Source organism: Hirundo rustica, chromosome 4, assembly GCF_015227805.2.
Source record: "Hirundo rustica isolate bHirRus1 chromosome 4, bHirRus1.pri.v3, whole genome shotgun sequence".
In the NCBI taxonomy this organism is placed as follows: Eukaryota; Metazoa; Chordata; class Aves; order Passeriformes; family Hirundinidae; genus Hirundo; species Hirundo rustica.
In genome coordinates, this window is record NC_053453.1 from 53,725,695 (window position 1) to 53,744,664 (window position 18,970).

The following is an 18,970-nucleotide window of genomic DNA, read 5'->3' on the forward strand; positions in this document are numbered from 1 at the left end:
GTGAGAGTGAATAAAGCTGACGACTCATTAAGTGCAGCAGAGAGAGGAAACTGCATCTAAATCACCACTACATTAACGAGGTAAAATAAAAAATCAAACTGAATAACTAACAAAAAAGGAGGATTAAAAAAACCCAAAAAACAACACACCACAACAAAACAACCCAACACATATTTTATCATTAATTAAGAACATACAGAATAGAAAATTGTGTGTTGTTAAAACAAGCTTCCTCCATTGTTGAAGGAGTGCAAAAGGTCTGGTAATTTTAACTCTCCAAATCTGGAGGTGTTTTGTGGGGGGTGCAGAATGCAGCCCTGCTAGGGACAGAACAAAGTTCACAGAGCAAAGGTTGGAAGACCCGGATAGGAAAGGCATCAGTCCAATACAGGAGTTTAACAACAGTGCCACTATTATCCTCAGTTTGAGTGAGCACTGGATTGGACTCCAGGGAGAACGGTAATGACTGGCTGACTGCATTGCTAGGGAGGCTTGGCAAATCCCTCAAGAGTTGACAAAGTCAAATCACTGTCCTAAGACCAGAACAGCTTCACCTCTCTCTTCCAAGTGACTTTCTGTCTTTTTATCAATGATGATCAGGTACAGACCCTGACAGCTAGCTCCAGTAACCTACAAACAGGTCACTTATTTCCCTCTAAGTGAGAAGTTAGGCAAACAAGATACTTAAAAAAGATTCTGGCTGCATATATGGTTTATTGACATATGCTCTAGTCTCCTGAGAAGACCGAGGTAGTGCTATCCTCCAGTCTCCTGTTGCAGAGGGACTAACTGTGCTGTTTGCTATTTGCCCGGCTCGAGTGTGATTCCCACCCGTTGCAGTGCAGAGTCAGATGTGATGGAGGAACTTTGTCACCAAGCTGTGCCACTGTTTACTTCCAGCAGTGCTGAGCAGCCCAACTGGGGCACTGTACTGGCACAGCCACTCTCTTCTGGGACCTGGAGCTCTGCATTTTGTGGCACGGATGTGGTTGGTGATCCAGCTGCCCAAGACATGGGTGACTACAATAATTTCCTGCATGGCAGCTGACGGGATAGTATTGAAAAAGAAAAGAGGATGAGCTGTTTTCAGCCTTGAGTTCAAAAAGAGCCTAATCTAATTAAGTGGAGACCACTATCAAATTACCAGCTCTCTTTTAACATAGCCATTTTAAGTGGTTTGGTGTATTTATAGCAGGCGAGTTAGGGAGGGCTTTTCTCCCTTGAGGGTATACTTGTGTGTAAGGGAGACATACATAATGTTAAGACTTCTGTTTTGAATTACTTCTCATCCCTAGACTAGGAAACATTTTGCTCAACGTTTAAGACACTGAAATCTAACCCCAGCTAGTCTCTTCTTATGCCTGTGATTGGAATGTCTGTCTGGCCTGTTCCTGAGTCTTGCTGCAAGCCAGCAGCCCAGAAGTTTCCTTTGAGGATTAAGCTTTCCTTAAAGTAAATCCTTGCACCTCTATCTTGGGTCAGTCGACAGCCTTGAAAGGGCAAGAGGAGGAGCAGGCTTGCTATGATCAGAAGTCAGCAGCCTTTTCCTGCTGAACTTTGACGGGAGTGGCATGGACCTGTCGCCAGCTATTAGAGTGTGAGTGGACAGGCTCTTGGCCCCACAGCCCAGCACGCTGCTGGCTGATGGACTGGCCCCAATTTGTCCTCCCCTGATTAGTGTCTCTGGCAGCCTGCAGTCCTCTCCCCGTAATTCCATCTCTGGGGGAGCTCCTGTGTGGCAGGATCTGTGTCAGATGATCCCCCAGGCTCAAAGGAGGGAGGAGATGGGAAATGCCTGTTAGGAGTTGTTTCTGTGCATAACAACAGTAATAATCCTTAGCCTTTTATCTAAAGCTTTTACAAATGTTAATTCATTAACCTCTTTCAATCACCCTCTGAGCTGAGGATTGTTATCCATGGGATTGGACAGATGGGAGAAGTTGAAACATGGAGTGCCCAGGCTGAGGCTGTGGGACAAGTCCAGTCAGTGCCACCAGGTCCTCCTCTGTCCTCCAAAACCTTGTCTCTCCTCTCCTTATGAAAGGTGGGCTAGCTTCTACAGGTCACCCCGTTTCTGACTAGAGAAAACTCGGCTGGAAATGTTTGCTGTTTGTCTCTCTGGCTGCCAAAGAGCTTTTCAAGAGGACCTGGCACGCTGAGCCTTGTGCCTGTGTGTCACTGCAGACTGTCACCAAGGGAAGGCTTGACCCGCATCACACAAAGAGCATGGCACTGCCCTTCCTCTGAGGCCCCCAGTGTGTTCTGTGTCTCTCAGGTCACCTATATTTTTCCTTGTAAGGAGAGAGGAAAAAGGAAGGAGAGGAGAGAGAGACATAGTGAAATGGAACAAGGCAGAAGACTTAGAAGTAAGAGGGCTTTTTGTCTCCTTCACCATCCTTATCTCTCTTCCAACTGGGATTTCTTTTACTCTTAATGATGTGTCTCATTTTTGATGTGAAAGATTGAAAACTGAGAGATTAAAAGATTACACAAACTGGATGAGCTGGACTTTGCTTCCTCCCTCCCTCTTGCTGGGACAGACCACTCGGAAGCCTCTCTCCTGTTTTTCCTGACTTGCTTTCCCTCCCTTCCCCTCCCACACCTTGGTCTTTGCAGATCTAAAGGCCCTTGCCTTCTGACAGTTTGAGCTGTAGTGGCCACCTTCAAGGCTACTGTCTGATGCTTGTGCAGGGGCAAGTGGAGAGAAAGGATACGTGCGAGCTTGGGGGAGCCCAGCGACACAGTGCTTTAGCTGTCTGTCTTCAGATACTTGTCCTCTGAGGAACACTCCTTCCCTAGGTGGTCTGTATTACTGGAGAGCTCTGTAATCAGGCAGAAGAAAGCTCCAAGATGTCCCAAATCCGTTGCAATGGAAGTACCATCCATGGTGATGTGAAGCCCCCTTGGGAAGTGAGCGCGTGGGAAGAAGGCTGGAGCAGACCCAAACTGGTGTCAGGTTCCTTTGGCTACTCCTCCTCTTGCACTGCACGGAGGGACCCTCTGAGTAGATCTTCAGTTCTGACCAAAAGATTTTTTCAGAAGCAAGTTTGATAGAGCAGATATTTGCTCCTATTCACTCCTGAGGTGTTGGGGATGTGGAGAGGAACATTTCTTGCATTTTGGTTGGTCCCTCTGTTCTCTGCTCTTCTGTCTCCAGACTGCTTCAACAGTCTGGCTTGAACTCCCCCACTGTAGTTCCAGATCAGAGCTGGAAAAACCCAATATCTTTCTGTCCTCTGATTTTGTTTCTCCATCCTTGCTTTACTTTTGCTCTTCTTGATGGCACAAGAACCAAGAGAGTTAGAACTGGCTTCCCCTGGACAATGTCTACAATATCCACAGCTGGGAGAGGGAAGAAAGTCAATTCTATGCCTGGAAGTGCTACCTCATTCTAGGAGAACCTTGTATCTGTGGCATGCTCTGAGACCTCTTGAAGACAGCAGGGTACAGCCCTTTCCCCCTCCTCTACATCCATAGCTATAAGAGGAGAGCCTGGAATCACTTCCACACTGGACTCTGTAGGCAGGTTATAGTGTCCAATGCGCTCATGGATTGAGGGCATCGTTATTTCCAAACGTGCTGCCCTTTGTATTGAAAACAGAGCCCCCCTCATTTGGCAGGGATCGAGGCATTGTCACAGCAGAGCAGGGACTGTTCGTGCTGCGCTGTGCCTACACAGTCCTCGCTGTCTCCCACAGCCACTGCAACATGCATCTACCCATGTAGAAGGAGCATCATGTCTTTATTCCTGACAGATGTCAATTCCTGGAAAACAATCCCTTCCCTCCCTCCTCCTGGAGTCCCAAAGCCAGGCTGGGAGGCTGGGAGCACATGAGCAAGGAAGGAAATATGCCAACTTCGTGTTTCTCCCTGTCGCTCCCTCTTTAGCTGCCTGTGAGCGAGGTTGCAGTAAAATAATGAAATAAAAGCCAAGGACCGGAGAAAGCTGATTCATCCACAGCCCAGGGCCAGCGGCCGGCTCCAAGCAGAGCTGTAAAATCAATCTGTCACTGCTCACCGCAGTATAGATCAGCGGAGAGATTCTGACTGCAACGAGGGCAGAGCCCAGCCTTCTCCCTCGGCCTGTTTTCCCCATCCCTCGGCCCCAGTTGTGCCCTAGTGGGAGATGGGCAGATGGGCAGGAGAAGGGCTGGAGAGGGAGAAGGGCTGATTCACCTCGATGGAAACGCTGCCAGCGAGGCTCCCTTCCCTGGTAGCACACACCGCAGGTAGCGCAGGCAGACTCCGTGGCTGCCTTCCCTGCCCGGCTCTCCCCTCCTCCTGGGGATAAACTGCACAAGGGGATGGGTGAGAGGGGGATGGCTGGCTGCACTCCCCGCCCCTACTCCTTACATGGAGTGTAGGTACCATCCCCACTGAACTGATAATACCCAGGGCGGGGCACAGAGGGTTAAAAAATTTGTTTTATCATCACTTTTGTGATTCCCAGATTCTGGGCTATTCTAGGATTTAACAGCTCCCTGGCATATGTTGGAAAAACACTAGGGAATTGCACTAATAAGGTCAGCTCCCTTGTTCACCCCTAAACAGCGTCCCCAGTCTTAGAGGATATGGCAGCCCAACAGAGCAGGAGCTGAGCAGAAAGATATAAACCAAAGTGTTTTTTGGGGCTGTTTTCATCCCCATTAAGGGGGAAAGAGGTCAGGCCTGACTAGGTAGTGGTCTCAAAGATATTGGCACAAAAGAATTAGAAGGTGATCCTTTTTCTGTACTGCTGGACATAGGGAATGAGGCACCTCTGCAGCTGGCTTAAAGTATCTATGACGTCCTTAGGAGGTTTTTGTTTGCTTGGTTTTTTTTGTTGGTTTTTTTTTTTTTTTTTTTTCCCTCTCAGTGATTTTTTTTTTAAATTTTATTTGTGAAGTAAAAAACAACAGAGTCTTTCCAGGGCTTTTGGCAAGGTCAGAGCCTCTGCAAAATAAACATGGGGGTGAGTTTCTGTATCCTCCAGATCATCTGCAAATAGGAAAAATAGGCATGGAGGGACTGGCTTTGAATCAGATTGAGGACCCAAATGTCCCAGACTGCTGGAAATGTTGTACTTGCTTCTGCTTGTCTCTTGGGGCACTTCTGCTGGAGTTAAGTGCTGTTCCTGGGTCAGTGGGAGTATGAGCAAATACTATTCGACCCCCAGAGGCCCTGGTAGTACAAGGATCCTGCCCCAGCACTTCCGAGTCCTGAAGGGATGTGTGCCAGCAGGAGAGCCTCTGGGAGGCTCATCATAAACAGACTGCAAGATGATCCTGGAGAAACTCAAGCAGGAACAAATCCTGCATTAATTTGGAGTTGGAAACCTTTTCTCGTACTTCAACACCCTCCAAAATTAGATACTGTCTGTCCTTGGAGGAAGTAGAGAGAGATGGAAGCAAGTCTCTGTTTCTTTAGCTTTTGGCTTCAAAAGAGCTTGGAGGAAACACCCCACAGTCAGAACACCCCAAAGTGATAAAGGCAAGGAAACTTGAGCCTGTAGTTGCCAAGACAAGCTTCCTTCTCTGATTCCAGGAGGTGTGAGTAGTTTTGGCATTTAATCCACTGGGAACAGATATCTACAGATGGTCCAGGGAACATCCAGAAGTGTCCTCAGAGCTGCATGCCTGTCTGCCTGAGGAGTGTGTGTGTCTGTGTGTGTATTTTTGTGTCTGGGTGATTTTCCCCACTCAGGTTTGCAGGTTTGGAGTATAAGAGGGCACAGCAAACTTCCTGTGTGTCATTTCCAAAAGGATTTAAACACTTGTGTGTTTGTGCCCAGTGGGCCAACTTGTTTCTTCATGCCATCCAGCTGGTGTGTGTGATCCTTGGCCTCCTTCCGTAGATGGGTCCTTTGTGCTTGCCTGTGTTTTGAGGGAGGCAACTCATTCCCTTAGGGCTATATATCGTGTGCCTCCCCATGCAGAAATTTGTTGGTTTGATGTTCTGTCCATGAGGCTCTTGTGTGCATGTGAGAAGATTGGGGCAGTCCTCTGCTTGCTCGGAGCTGGATTTACACAAGGTGATTATGCATGACCCCTCATGCAGGGGGGTCAAAGGAGCTCACCTTCCCTCTATAAAGCTGCAGGCATGAGATAGATGGAGCAAATACATTGCTTTGTGCTCATATATTAACTAGAAAGTTAGGGAGTTGGGCCACAGGTGAGCTTCTTTAGCTGCAATGGGTAGAATAGACTAGACTAGACTAGACTAGACTAGAATAGAATAGAATAGAATAGAATATCCTGAACTGAAAAGGATCCACAAGAAACATTGAGTCCATCTCCTGGTTCTGCACAAGACAACCCAAAAGTCACACCATGTGCCTCACAGTATTGCTCAAATGCCTCTTGAACTCTGTCAGGGTGGTGCTGTGACCACTTCCCTGGGGACTCTGTTTAAGTGTCAACCACCCTCTGGGTGAAAAATCTTTTCCTAATACCTAACCTAAACCTCCCCTGATGCAGTTTCATGCCAGTAATATAATACATTCAATAACAGTGCTGCTTGCAGTGGTGTGAGTGTGTCAGCTTAATTCCCCTTCAGTTTCTGGACTTCATGAAGAAAGTCACTTCCCATCAGAGGTTATACATGTTTGTATATCCTGTACCAGAGTGCATGTGAGTGCTGTGGTTGGCAGGCTTAGGTGTCTGTTTACCTAGAAGCTGTCACAAGCATGTTGGTATATATGTTGAGGGGAAGGTCTTCACCCAGATGTTGCATGTGTGTTTTGTTTGCATGAAGCAGGGGTGCAGGAGGTGCCTGTTCAGGTGGAGTGCAGGTTTCAGAGCACTTACATTTGTTCTTGCAACCTCTATGCCTGCCTAGGCAAAGAATGTGGCCAGCTGGCCCAGGAACATGTGGGATTGCATTGGGCCTAGGTAGATGCAGACGATGGGGCAGGCTTTTAACTTCAACGTGGCTTCTGAGCAGGAAGCAAATAATCTCACAGTACTCAGATGGACCTTGAGACATTTCTAAGCAAGACTGTATGGTGTGGTTGCCTGAGAGAGCAGGAGGCTGGATTGTACTTCCCAGGAAGCCAGCTCCCATCCAATGTCCCTAAGATTTTTCAGTTGTTGCACGTGTGTGTGTCTCTGAGTGAGACAGGCAGACCCTCCACTGCTGTGGTGAGTGTGAGGGGTGCATTGTGTCCCTTCAGTTGTGGTCTTGCATGTCTGTGCAGTGATTATTTATGTCTGTCATGTGTGCTTCTGCTCTCTGTCAAGGAACTGGGGAGTGATTTCTTAAAAGTGACCCTGTGTTTGGTAATGTGCTTTCCTACCAGATATTGCCTGTGTGAAGTATTTTGGGGCCAAGCTGTGGCTGAGTCCCCAACACCTGGTGCACATGGATGCTTGTTTCTGACTGTGACCAAGATCTCCACTGACGACGGCACGTGTGTGTTTGTGGAGAGGGAGGTGGAAGGTCTTCCAGATGTACATGAGGGCATGTGGCTCCAGATACTTTCTGAGGAGCTGTTGTGTGTCTGTGGTGGTGATTTGAGGACGTGTATGATAGACAATCTCCCCAGAGCAGTCACATGCATGTGTTTGTGTGTGGATGAAAGGTTTTTTCCACCTCCTGTTATGTTTCTATGTGTCAGTTTTTTAAGCAAATACCACAGGGGCTTGTATCCAGGCATGGTTTCCCATGACTGTTGCACATACCTGTGTCAGTAGGTGTATAGTTGTTTCATGCACCCGTGTGTGTGTGTGTGTGTGTGTGTGTGTGTAGCTCCTCAGCAGCTGTTGCTTGAAGCTGTGTGGCTCCTAGAGGCTGTTGTATTTTCATGTGGATGACTTAATCCTGAGAAGCTGTAGCCTCTGTGTGTGTGTGATTCCCCAGCAGCTGTTGTTTGTGTGTGTTCCCGGGAAGCTGTTGTGTGTTGTGTGTAGCTCCTGAGCAGCTGTTGTGGGGAATTGTGCCTGTGTGTGTGTTTTTGTGTGTGTGCGTGCAGTTCCCAGCAGCTGTTGTGGGGAATTGTGCCCGTGTGTTTTTGTGTGTGTGTGTGTGCAGTTCCCAACAGCTGTTGTGGGGAATTGTGCCTGTGTGGGGTTTTTTTTTGTGTGTGTGTGTGTGTGTGCAGTTCCCAGCAGCTGTTGTGGGGAATTGTGCCTGTGTGTTTTTGTGTGTGTGTGTGTGCAGTTCCCAACAGCTGTTGTGGGGAATTGTGCCTGTGTGGGGTTTTTTTTTGTGTGTGTGTGTGTGTGTGCAGTTCCCAGCAGCTGTTGTGGGGAATTGTGCCTGTGTGTGTTTGTGTGTGTGTGTGTGCAGTTCCCAGCAGCTGTTGTGGGGAATTGTGCCTGTGTGTGTGTGTGTGCAGTTCCCAGCAGCTGTTGTGGGGAATTGTGCCTGTGTGTGTTTGTGTGCAGTTCCCAGCAGCTGTTGCATGCGTGTGCTCATGTCTCCGGTGGAGGCCCACCCCTTTCCGCCTGCACCGGAGCAGTGGCTGTGCAGGCGAGGAGCGCTCGGAGCTGGCTCCATGGGAGAGGGTCCTTCGCCCGTCAGAGCCTTCCCAGCTGCGAGAAGCGGTGCCGCCGGCTCTGGTCCCACAGCCCTATCAGCCGAGCCTGTGGCGAATTAATCGCTTGCGTTTTAAATGCCGATACAGCCCTTTCTGCCTTCTTCCCCCAGTGATGCGGATGCGGCGAAGGCAGCAAATCCCCCGGCTGTGCGTGCCCTCCCTGGACTGCTGCTCCATCCCCGCCTGTCGCGCTCGCGCGTGTGCGTGGCTGGGAGCGCTGCCTAGGTGCGGCCGGGAATGAGACAGCTGCGGGGCAAGGAACGGTACAGCTCCGAGGGGTGACACCAGTGGCGGATACCCCCCCAACACACACACACACACACACGCACACACACAAACACATCTGCAGGGCTGCAAGTTGCTTGAGGACCAGGGTCTTTTGTGCCTCCACTTCGTCTCTGTCATGCCCCGTATGGAAGCTGGGAGCAGTCCCCCCTCCAGAAGCAGGTACGTGTGTGTGTGTGTGTGCGTGTGTGTGTGTGTGACACGTTTTTGTGTGCAGTCCTTGTGCTGCTGCCTCCCGTGTCCTCGGCTCCCGGCTGCTGTCCGTGTTGCCTCTCGGAGAAGCAGCTGAGATTGGAAAAGGGGGAGAAGGGCAGGATGCATGGATTGCCCTTTTCCTCCAGCTTGTGCACGCACTCCCTGGGGGTTGGATGCCTCTGATCTGAGGATGAAGGCGAGGGGTGAGTGCAGGGAAGATGGGGAAGTGACACAGGGTGTATGAGAGTGTGTGGGGAGATTATGCCTACATGGGGTGATGGGAGGAAGGAAGAGAGGCTTGGAGATGGGTCTCCCTTTCGCTGTATGCGTGTGTGCTCTGCTCAGGATCGGGATGCTGAATAGGTTCAGGGCTTGCTGCACACAGCTGGGTTTGACCCATCTGCATCTATTCAGACCTTGGAAAAGGAGGTGATATGTGTATATGTACACGTATCTATAGATCTGTGTATATATATATACATATGTGTGTGTGTGTTCATGTGTGCAGCTATAGGTGTATATGTATATACCCTCACACATATATATGTGTATGGCATGTACACACAAACAGGCAGACCTCGGTGTGTATTGCCTGCAGTTATGGGACAGAGAAGGAGCCAGTCTCGTCCCCCAGGCCCCTGCTCCCCGTCTCTCTGCAAACTTTGTCGGGGAGGCTCTGCGGACGGTGGTTTGTTTGTGTCTGTGTGTCTGGCCGTTGTGTGGTGTGTGGATATTCGCCTGGTTTGCATGCCGGGTAGTGAGTAAATCTCTCCTCTGCTCTTACACTGCTCTGCTGGGAGACTGGCTGGCTGCAGAAAAGTCATTGCGTGGTGTCTGTCGGGTGTGTGAATGTGTTTGTGGTGGTGTTGGGAGCCGGGTATTTATGTGGGGGCCCAGGACAGCTACTCGAATGCATATGTAAGTGTATATGTATTGCCTGCAGGGTGTCCGCATGCCCGTTTATTCCACCAGAGAAAGCATGCCCACATTTTTATGCATAAGGATCTTCCTGCTTTGGGGCATGGGATGGCGTGGAGGAGAAGCTCAATGAATGAATGGGAGCAAAAGGAGGGGGGAAGGAGGAGGGGTGGGGGTGGGGGAGAGAAACGAACAGGCGCATCCTATTCTCATCCCAGGACAGGCAGGGGTGCACAGCTGCCTCTGTTCCCATTCCGGAGCTTGGATCTGGCTGGGGAAAGGCAGCATAAATCAGTTAATACTGCAGGAGGCAGCATACTCGGGAGCTGCTGTGCGTAATGCCCTCTTGCGTGTGTGTGCTGGTGCGCCCCAGCCCTGCATGCGTGCATGCGGCACACGCGTGCGTGTCCCGCGTCTGAGTGTGCACAGAGCCGGGCTGGCTGTGCAGACACACAGAGCAGCCTCTCCGGCGCCCGGGGAAGGGGTGTCCGTGGTGGGGAGCGAGACCATCACTCCTGGGCTGCGGGCAAACACATGTGGCACAGCCCGCCGTCCTCCGGCGCCGCTCTGGGCTCACACGAGCGCGGCGGGTGCCAGCGAAAGGGGGAGCGTGTGCAGGCCAGACTTAGGAACTGCTCCCCTTCCTTCCCCCTAAAGACCCTGCTCCCCACTCTGGAGGTACAGAGCTGTGAACCAAGCTGTGGAGCAGGGAGAGCATTTCTGAGATTGGAGGGGGGTGGTAAAGATTATGTAGGGAGTGGAGGGGGGGGACCGTGCCACTGGAGGGGCCTGGGGACTGGGGAGCCTGGCTGCATTGCATGCTGTGAGCCAAGGAATTTGTCATGCAGAGAGGTGGGAGGGAGTGGGAGCGTGTGTAACGTGGGGGAGCTAGGGTGGAGGGGGAGAAAGGAGGCTGTGCTGGGGTATGAGGGAATTTCTGGTGAGCCCTACCTCCCCGCACCCGCCTTCCGGGTCCCCACACATCCCGTCACTCCTGGGTCCCAAGAAGCGCAGCCTGACAGCATCGCTAATGTAATATTCAAAGGAAGCTTCATTTGCATGGAACATGCATTATTAATACATTTAAATACAGCCCCCCTCTCGCCTCCCCGCTCTGTGCAGACCGTACCAGCAGCAGCGAGGAAGCTGCAGGGAGTGGAAGGGTGCCGATGCAGTGCCAGGGGTGAGAAGCAGACACTTTCATACCACTGATTTCTGCAACCTACCAACCTTCCCCCCACCCCCAACCCCTTCCCCATCTGCCACCCTCCTCACCCCATTATTTTCCTCGGGGTATGATTGGCTTTCGGGGCCCCCCCAACCCACAAGCATGCATTTTTGTCGGCATGAAGCAAACTGCCTCCATTGCTTTTCCCCTATCAAAAACTACGACGCCAAGGGAAGATCTGTGGATGCATGGTCTTTTCCCCTCTTCCCCCAGCTCCAGGCAAAGTGGGTGTTCGGGAATATGCTGTCTGATCTGCTGCACTGTTGCAATGCTATGCTGTGGAGCAGAAGCCACTTGGAGGATGGAGAGGGCATTTGGGAAAGGGAGGCATACGGAGGTGTAGGTTTTGCTGGGGGGCAGCTTGTGGTTAAAATTGGAAAGGTAAAAATTGCAGGGAAGGCAGAGGGAAGGAAGGGAAGCACAGCTACGATGATGTCTGCGATATTTGTTCTTACCTGGGTCATGTCAGAAGCCAGATGCAGCTCCAGGCAGAGTGCAGCTGCCTCGTCTGACCCTGTTGAAGAGCGGTGAAAAGCTCTGCCCACCTGGGAAAAAAGCTACTGGTCATATCAGGGCCTGTTGAAACCTCTCAGTGCTCTTATCAGCTGTGTCAGAAAATATCAGCACATTTGCTGAGGGAGAGAGACCTGGCTGCTCTCTCCTTCATCCTAAATACTGTGGGGTTTTTTTTCCCTTGGTCCCTGTAAGTATGGACCTGGGCTAAGTTGTTTCTTTTATTAGTGTGAGGGAGGGCAGAGGACATGCAGGGAACACCTCTGTCCTCACACTTTTGTGAGCTCATGAGGGCCGCCTTGCTTTGGTAAAGGGATGTGATGTCCCAAAAAACACTTGCAGCCCTTGCCCACGCCTGCACACCAGAGTATGACAGGAGCAGCTTAGGTGCAGAGCAAATGTGTCCCAGCAAAACATCCCCTTTTCTGGGAATAGAGGCAGTTTTGCTTTTCTGCTTCATGGAGGAGCAGATACTTCCCGAGCAGTGAGGGATCCCAGGCCGCCGGCAGCTATGGGGAAAGCTGGAGTTTGCCTGGTAGCTCTGCATGTTTTACTGGTGAGGGTTGCCCAGACTGGAGTTATAGCAGGTGCTTGAGCAGTTCCAAAGGAGCAGAGCTCTGTGTCCCCCAGTGCCTTTACATTTGGGAAGAGAGTGAGGGGGGACATGGAGTGAGCTACTGAAGGGGAGGCCAGCTGAACGCACGGGAGCCACCTCTTTTGCTAGGGTAGTGGGGCACTGAAATCCTTCCTATGGTCTGGAGGGGAGAATGCAAACCTCAGGGAGCAGACCAAGGGGCTGTGACCCACCTCCAGCCCTTCCCCTCTGCTGGGTCAGCCTGAGTTTCTCAAAGCTGTGAACCAGATGAGTGCTGTGTTTAAATCCCCAGATGAGTCAAGCTTGACACTTTGGAGGTGACAATGGCTGTGGGACTGCTGTTGTGTTTGTTTCAGTCGTGAGCAGTTACAGCCTCACTTTAGCAGCACTGCATTTGTGCCCTGACTTTCCTGTGCTCCCTGGCTGGTGTTGGTTTTGTGCCTTGCTTTGCCCTGACCTCCTCTTTAAGGGTCTCCTGAGTAGCTCAGGGGTACGTAGCCATTGCCTGAGATGAACTGCTTTCCTCACCAAATAATTTTCTGTCACTGAGGAGAAATGACCTCATTTTCTCAACATTCATAAGCCAAGAGGAAACCCAGTTCCAGCTGACCAGCTGAGGTACAGAAGGAGGGAAGGGCAGTTGTCACTCTTTCCACGGCATTTTAAGAGGTGGGAAACAAGCTACCAGGAGTCAGGTTGAGGTGAATGACTTGATGGATTTGTCCCTGGATGTTGCCATTTGCAAGGAGCCTTTAAAGGTCCTCAGGCATCACTGGTGTGGGGAGTCTCAGTGGCTACATGGGGCACTATGGCATAGCACCAGATGTCATGGAGACAGGCATGGGGTCAAAACCCCACCGGTGAGTCTGTTCTGCTGTTGAAGGTGAAGCCCATTCTGTGCTGACCTGACTGATGTGCTGGGGCTGTTTTTTCCCATCTGCAGACACCCTGGGGAGTGCATCTCCAGCTTTTCAGCCCTTTAGCACAGAATTTCATTCCAGGTGATGCTCTGGGGAGCTGATGGTGCAGTATGAATTTCACAGAAGTGAGAAGCTGTGTCTGGGGGCCAAGAATTCATGTTCTTCTCTATACATTGAAACTCACAAAATGCTAATACCTGTCTGGTTTAGGTAAGCTGTAGGAAAAAGACTGTTTGCAAGAAACTGTGGGTGCTTGTCACCCCTTTGGATGTCTGATAGCAGTGAGATGGAGCAGATACATTGTGAGGAAGCATCATCTGTAACATGACTCAGGGAGGGTGTCACAGAGTAGGAGGAAGGATCCGTACCTCGGCCACAACTGCCCTGTAGAGAGTCCCTTTCTTCCCCTCTGTGGTCCTCAGCTTTCAGCTCACTCCTGAATAGCTTTGGTGATAATGTAATCACTCTGGAAGGGTCTGTAGATATGAAGACTCTGTCTCAGTATGATGCATGTGCTACCAGTTGCCTTAAGGCAAGGTGTCATATGTTTGTTTTCATTCTTTCCATGGCTCATGGGCTCAATCTGCAGACCAGATGGGTCAGAGCTGCCTGTGTATTTTTAGGCTACTATAAGGACTCCATGAACTGCTGTCTTTCCTCTGGGAGCATCGGTTTATGCATGAGAACATGTATGTTTGTGAGCAGGGAGAGCACCATTTTCTGCTAGACTTTGTCCTGTCCTCTTGTGTGCACAGGTGGTGTGTGCATGCCCAAAGTCTCCATGCACGTGTCGTTCCTGCCTCATGGTATTATCCCTGTGTATGTGGTCCTGTGCACACTTGTGTGTGATGTAGGTCACTGGGGGTTTATTTGTGGAGTGAGCACAAACGTGTGTGTTTTTGTGTGCTTATGTGTGTGTGTACATGCACCTTTTCCATATCCAGGACTTGATGTCTCTCCTCAAGGTGTGTGAGTATGTAAGGGTTCGTAGTCGTGTCCCTTGTTCAGCTGCAGGACATCTGTCCCACCTGTCCATGTGTCTTCTCCCCACCCCTCACAAACCTTCTTCTTCCTTTCTCTGGGGAGACAGCTTTGAATGAAGTGAGACAGCTTTCCTGACATCCAGAAACTCAAGTACACCCAGAAACATCAAGCCTTGAAGCTCCAGGGAGGCAGAATTCATGTTACCTCCAAGGCCTTAGTAAGATCAGTCTGGAAAACCTAGCATGCAAACCTGCGTGCTGTGCTAGCTGAAGGAGGGTGATAAATTGGAGGGAATTCAGAGAAGGGCAATAAAATTTATGAAAGGGCTGAAGGTACTTATTTATGAGGAGAGATTAAAAGAACAAAATATGTTGAACTTGACTAAACGATGATACGTAACGTTTGTGTGTATTGAGGACTGTAAACACCAAGGAAGAAAAGGAGGAGATTGTTTAAAGTGAAAAAAAATGGGCCAAGTCAGAGATGTGGATGAAGCTGAGCAAAGAGGAGAATATTTGTCTCTTGAGGATACATGCAAGCTTCCTGTTGTGAGTCTCCGAAATGTATATGAAATAGTGTGGCGGGTTCATGGAGATGCAACTGCTGGCAGCAAAGGAGACATGGTTGTGGGAAGGGGTGGAGGGAACAGGCTACACTCAGCCAGTGGTGGAAGTAGAGTGAGCTACAAGGCCTCCTCTTTATATGCAGCATTGCCAGGGAAATTTTGAGACATGTTTGATTGTCTTTCACCTTTTATTGATTCCCTGTCTCATGGCTGTGGAAGAACTCACAGACGCTGCCGTTGAGGGAGCAGAGAGGTGACACAGGAGGAATAAGTAAACAGAGTTTGATGGAGGTGGAGGACATTATTCCTTCCACCCTCTCTGGCTGGAAAGGTAGTCTAGGAAGCAATCTTGTAGGAAGAGCCTGTAAGTGAAAAGGGTTTTTTCCACATGTTTCTAGGACAGTACAAACTGAACCTCCCAAAGCGAGGAGTTGATAGTGGGGTCAGGAGTATCAGAGTTCCCTCCTCTGAATTCCTAGTCACAGATGGCCCAGAATTGGGACAACAAGGTCAGAAGGATTAATACCCTTGCTTTTTTTCTTCATTGCAGTCATAGGCCAGGAAAATTGAGGGAGATCATAATAAAAGGATTAGTGTGGAGAGCCTGCTGTGACTAGTGTGATAGACAGGTCAGGGAAATGGAAGGGAATTCAGGGGGGGTTGGACCTGTTACAGATGGTCTGTTTAAAAGGGTTCTGTGTTTATCAATAGGGAAAGGGGTCTTAGAAAAATCTGGAAATAGGCATTGAGGGAGCTAGGGCTCAAGCAGTGATGTTATTCCCCACAAGGATCTGCACTGGAATGACTGGTTTAAATGACACCTGACCTCCCTCCAGCTTTTGGTCAGGGAAGGAAAAAAAAATTTTCTTGGAATGAGCTCTGTTGTTTGCTGCCTTGTCCATCCATCTCTAAAATTATCTAATGCACCAAAATGATACTGTTAGTCAGAGATACTCTTGCCCATGGCTTCCGGGTCAGCCTGGCCATGGAAAGCCATAGGAATACAAAGAGGATCTTACCAAGCCAGGTCTGTGATCCTTCCAGTGCAGTATCTCCAGCTGCAGCTGAAAGAGGCAATAGCACACAGGTAGGACAATTGTGTAGCAGCACTTCTCTGAACACCCTTTCAGCCTCCAGTGATGCATATTTTAGGGACTCAGTGCTGGATGATCTGTTGTGCACTTTGTAGTTCTCACTGGATTTGTTTCTTCCCCAAATTTGTCCTGCCAATTTTTGAGGTCAGGTGGAGTTTTAGCATCCTCAGAATCTCACAGTAGGAAGTTGTGCAGCATAAACATGCAGTTTGTCTTGAACCTGTAACTTTTTGGTTTAATTTCCTGACCCTTGATTTTTGAGTGGGAAGAGGCTGTTAACACCTCTTTCCTCTGCCTTTCCTCTGTCATCTGTGGTTTTATAGATCTGCCTCATTTTATGGTCTCTGTTGTCTCTTTTCCAGTATCCCTTCATCTTTCATCCCTCTGCATCTATCAGCTGCCTCCTTCTTGGCTACGGTGGTATAGCTTTTAGCAACAGGACAGAGGGCATTGCTGGGTGGGATGTGACATCACAGAGATGAGCTGAACCAGGTCCCACTCAGGTGAAAGTATTTGAGTCAGCTGCAGTGCCCACACATCCATACATGGCACAGGAGGAGCTGAAGAAGCTGGGCAAAAATTCTGAAACCAGTTGAAGGTGTCCTTGGCCATCAAGAGAGAACTGGGCAGGCTCTGAGGAGGCTTGAAAAATAGAAAAGGGATATTCCATGATCTTCCCAGGCACAGAAGTGAGGCTGACACGTTGGTAGTTCCCAGGGTTCTCCTTTCTAGCCTTTTAAAAGATGAGTACAGTGTTTCCCTTCTCCCAGTCACCTGGAACTTCAATTTTACTGCTATGACTTTTTTAATATCATGGAGAGTGGCTTGACAACTACATCTGACAATTCCCTCTGGACTCTGGGATGCATCTTGTCCATAGACTCGTGTATGTTCAGGTTCCTCGGATGCTCATGAACCTGCACTTAGAGTGGGAAGTACTTTGCTCTCCAAGTCCCCATCCTGCTGTCCGTCCACTCAAGAGCTGTGGGAAGAAATGTTGCCATTGAAGACTGAGGCAAAAAAAAGTTGTTGAGTACTTTAGCCTTCTCCTCATCCATTGTTATCAGTATTCCTGCATTTTTTATGAGAGGTATGCACCTTCATTAAGGTTTCTTTTCTGGTTAACATACCTGTAAAAGAAAAATGAAACATCAGCCATCTTGTGAGTGATCTTCAAATGGTTCAGGGGGAGGAAACAGGCTCATGCCAGGGACTAAAGTGCCCTTGTGGGGTGCAACAATTGTTGGATTGTTCAGGGAAAGAAGAAGGTGCCCTCACTAGTCCTTATGATACTGTGACATTTCCTACAGAGGAAAATTGTTGTGAGTAACCTTTGGGTCAAGGGCTGTGGGGACTGAGGTGGGTGGTGGGCAGTGTGTTTAGATGCTGTCAGATGTGATATGGGCCAGAACAAGCAGCAGGGAGAGTGAGAGACAGCACTGTCAGGAAGAGAAGGAGATGAGCTGAGAGGTCTGGTGTGAAGGAAGGGTCAAGGGGTGGGGGAAGAAACATCTGAACAACATTGTAAGGAGAGATAGAGTTGACAATCTCTTTAGCAGGCATTTGTGCCTTAGGATTTAAGTCAGGTGCCCCACTGGATGCTTCTGACAGGGTGAAGAGCTCCTCTCCAGTCCCAGCACCGTGTCCCCAGCCTGGTCACACCGCTGAGAGTGCAGCTGCCTCACATTTCCTTACAGACCAAGAAGGGTGGTGGGACATGTTGTATAACATCATGAATGTACAAAGATTTTCTACCAATAGTCAAGTATGGAGATGGCGAGGGAGAAGTTATTTTTTCTTCTGCCCCTCTCACTTTCTGTCCTTTCTTTTGTTTTGTCTCCTCCCCTGTGCTGGTGGTCACCCTGTCTGCTCACCTAGTACTAGCTGCATCCTGTGTCTCTTTTCCTTTAATCCACGCAACAGATCAGTGACAGACCCTCTCAGTAATTTTTTAAATCAAAGCCCTTTATCTTGAATTGAGCAAGGTCAGGGGAAGCTTCTTAAGGCATCTTTGTATTTTTCTATCTCTGCCTCAGAGCAACTTAAAGGATAGCTCAACGGGATTAGTAGAAAGCACAAGATTGGACAAATGGATTTGGCAGGGGCTGGCTGGTGGGCCTGGGGGAATGGGAACTTGCTGTGCTGGAAAGTGGAAGAGCTGGGCTCTGCTCAGGGCCTCCGCTGTTGTCTGCTGCACCTCTGGGCATGTGAAGGCAGCTGGGCTGATGCTGAGTGCAGCCCTCGGAGAGAGCAGCCCAGCCTGAGGCACTGCTCCTTGCTAAGCAAGGCTACTTAGCACTGGCCGAGTGCTCCAGGGCCGGGTCACAGGGATGTCACTCTGTGCTTCAGGGATCATGGCCCTCACTGCGAGCCCTTCTGCAAAGCCTGGAGGAACACACTGAGCACAACGGAGCCATGCTGGAACAGGGACAAGCCATGAAGCTATTCCCTGCACTTATGGGTCCCTGAGACACGCTTCTGTCTTTGCCTCCATCCTGCTGGGTGCTGCTGGAAGCAAATTAGCGGTCCAGAGGTCCTGTCATTAGGCTCTGCTTCCTTGGCTTAGCTGCTTCTGCTTCTCTCCTCCCCTGTTTTGCCTTATGATTTTGCAAGTGCTTGTATTAGAAGAAAGTGTCAGGCTTGCAGTTTCTCCTGGCTGATACTCAGTGCATCCCTGACCCTTTGCAGCCCCAGTCCCTTGCTGCTGCTGGCAGCACCAGTCCTCCCCTCCTCTACTCTAACCCCTACTGGCTCTGCCTGGCCTAGGAGAGAGTCTGCCCCAGACTCCCCTTGACCTCTAAGGACCAAGATGTTTTGAGCAGCCACCTGTGAGGCCAGTCACCAGCTTGTCTGAAAAGGGACCTGTCCCTTCCCCACCACATGGTCAATCTGCACCAAGCTGGAACCCCCATCCTTTGTTCTCTGGTCCTCCAAATGACTGCTTCTCTCCTTCAGCTGAAGCCCCTCTGTCCTGTCCCGTATTCTCAGTGTACTGTGGCTCAGTGGTCAGAAAGCAGACTCATGAGGAGCATTTTGCACAGCTGCAGCTGGTTCCTACAGGCTGTTCCCCCTTGGACAGACACATGTGGTGTTCAAGCCCGTACACCAGTTGTGTTATCCTATGTTCATGCACATGGTGGTGTGAACTGAACATGCAA

At 49.8% G+C, this 18,970-nt stretch overlaps 1 protein-coding gene across 2 annotated transcripts in view; it reads left to right on the plus strand.

Moving 5' to 3' along the window:
- The first annotated feature begins 8,446 nt into the window (after nucleotides 1–8,446).
- ELFN2 (extracellular leucine rich repeat and fibronectin type III domain containing 2) overlaps nucleotides 8,447–18,970 on the plus strand; it is a 52,521-nt gene continuing 41,997 nt past the window's right edge. Inside the window, exon 1 of one of the 2 annotated variants that reach the window (XM_040062289.2) lies at nucleotides 8,447–8,962. The gene's annotated coding sequence lies outside the window, so the exon portion shown is untranslated. Of the gene's footprint in view, nucleotides 8,963–9,081; nucleotides 9,199–18,970 lie in introns of those variants that run through there. The other variant, XM_040062290.2, reaches the window with a different exon arrangement.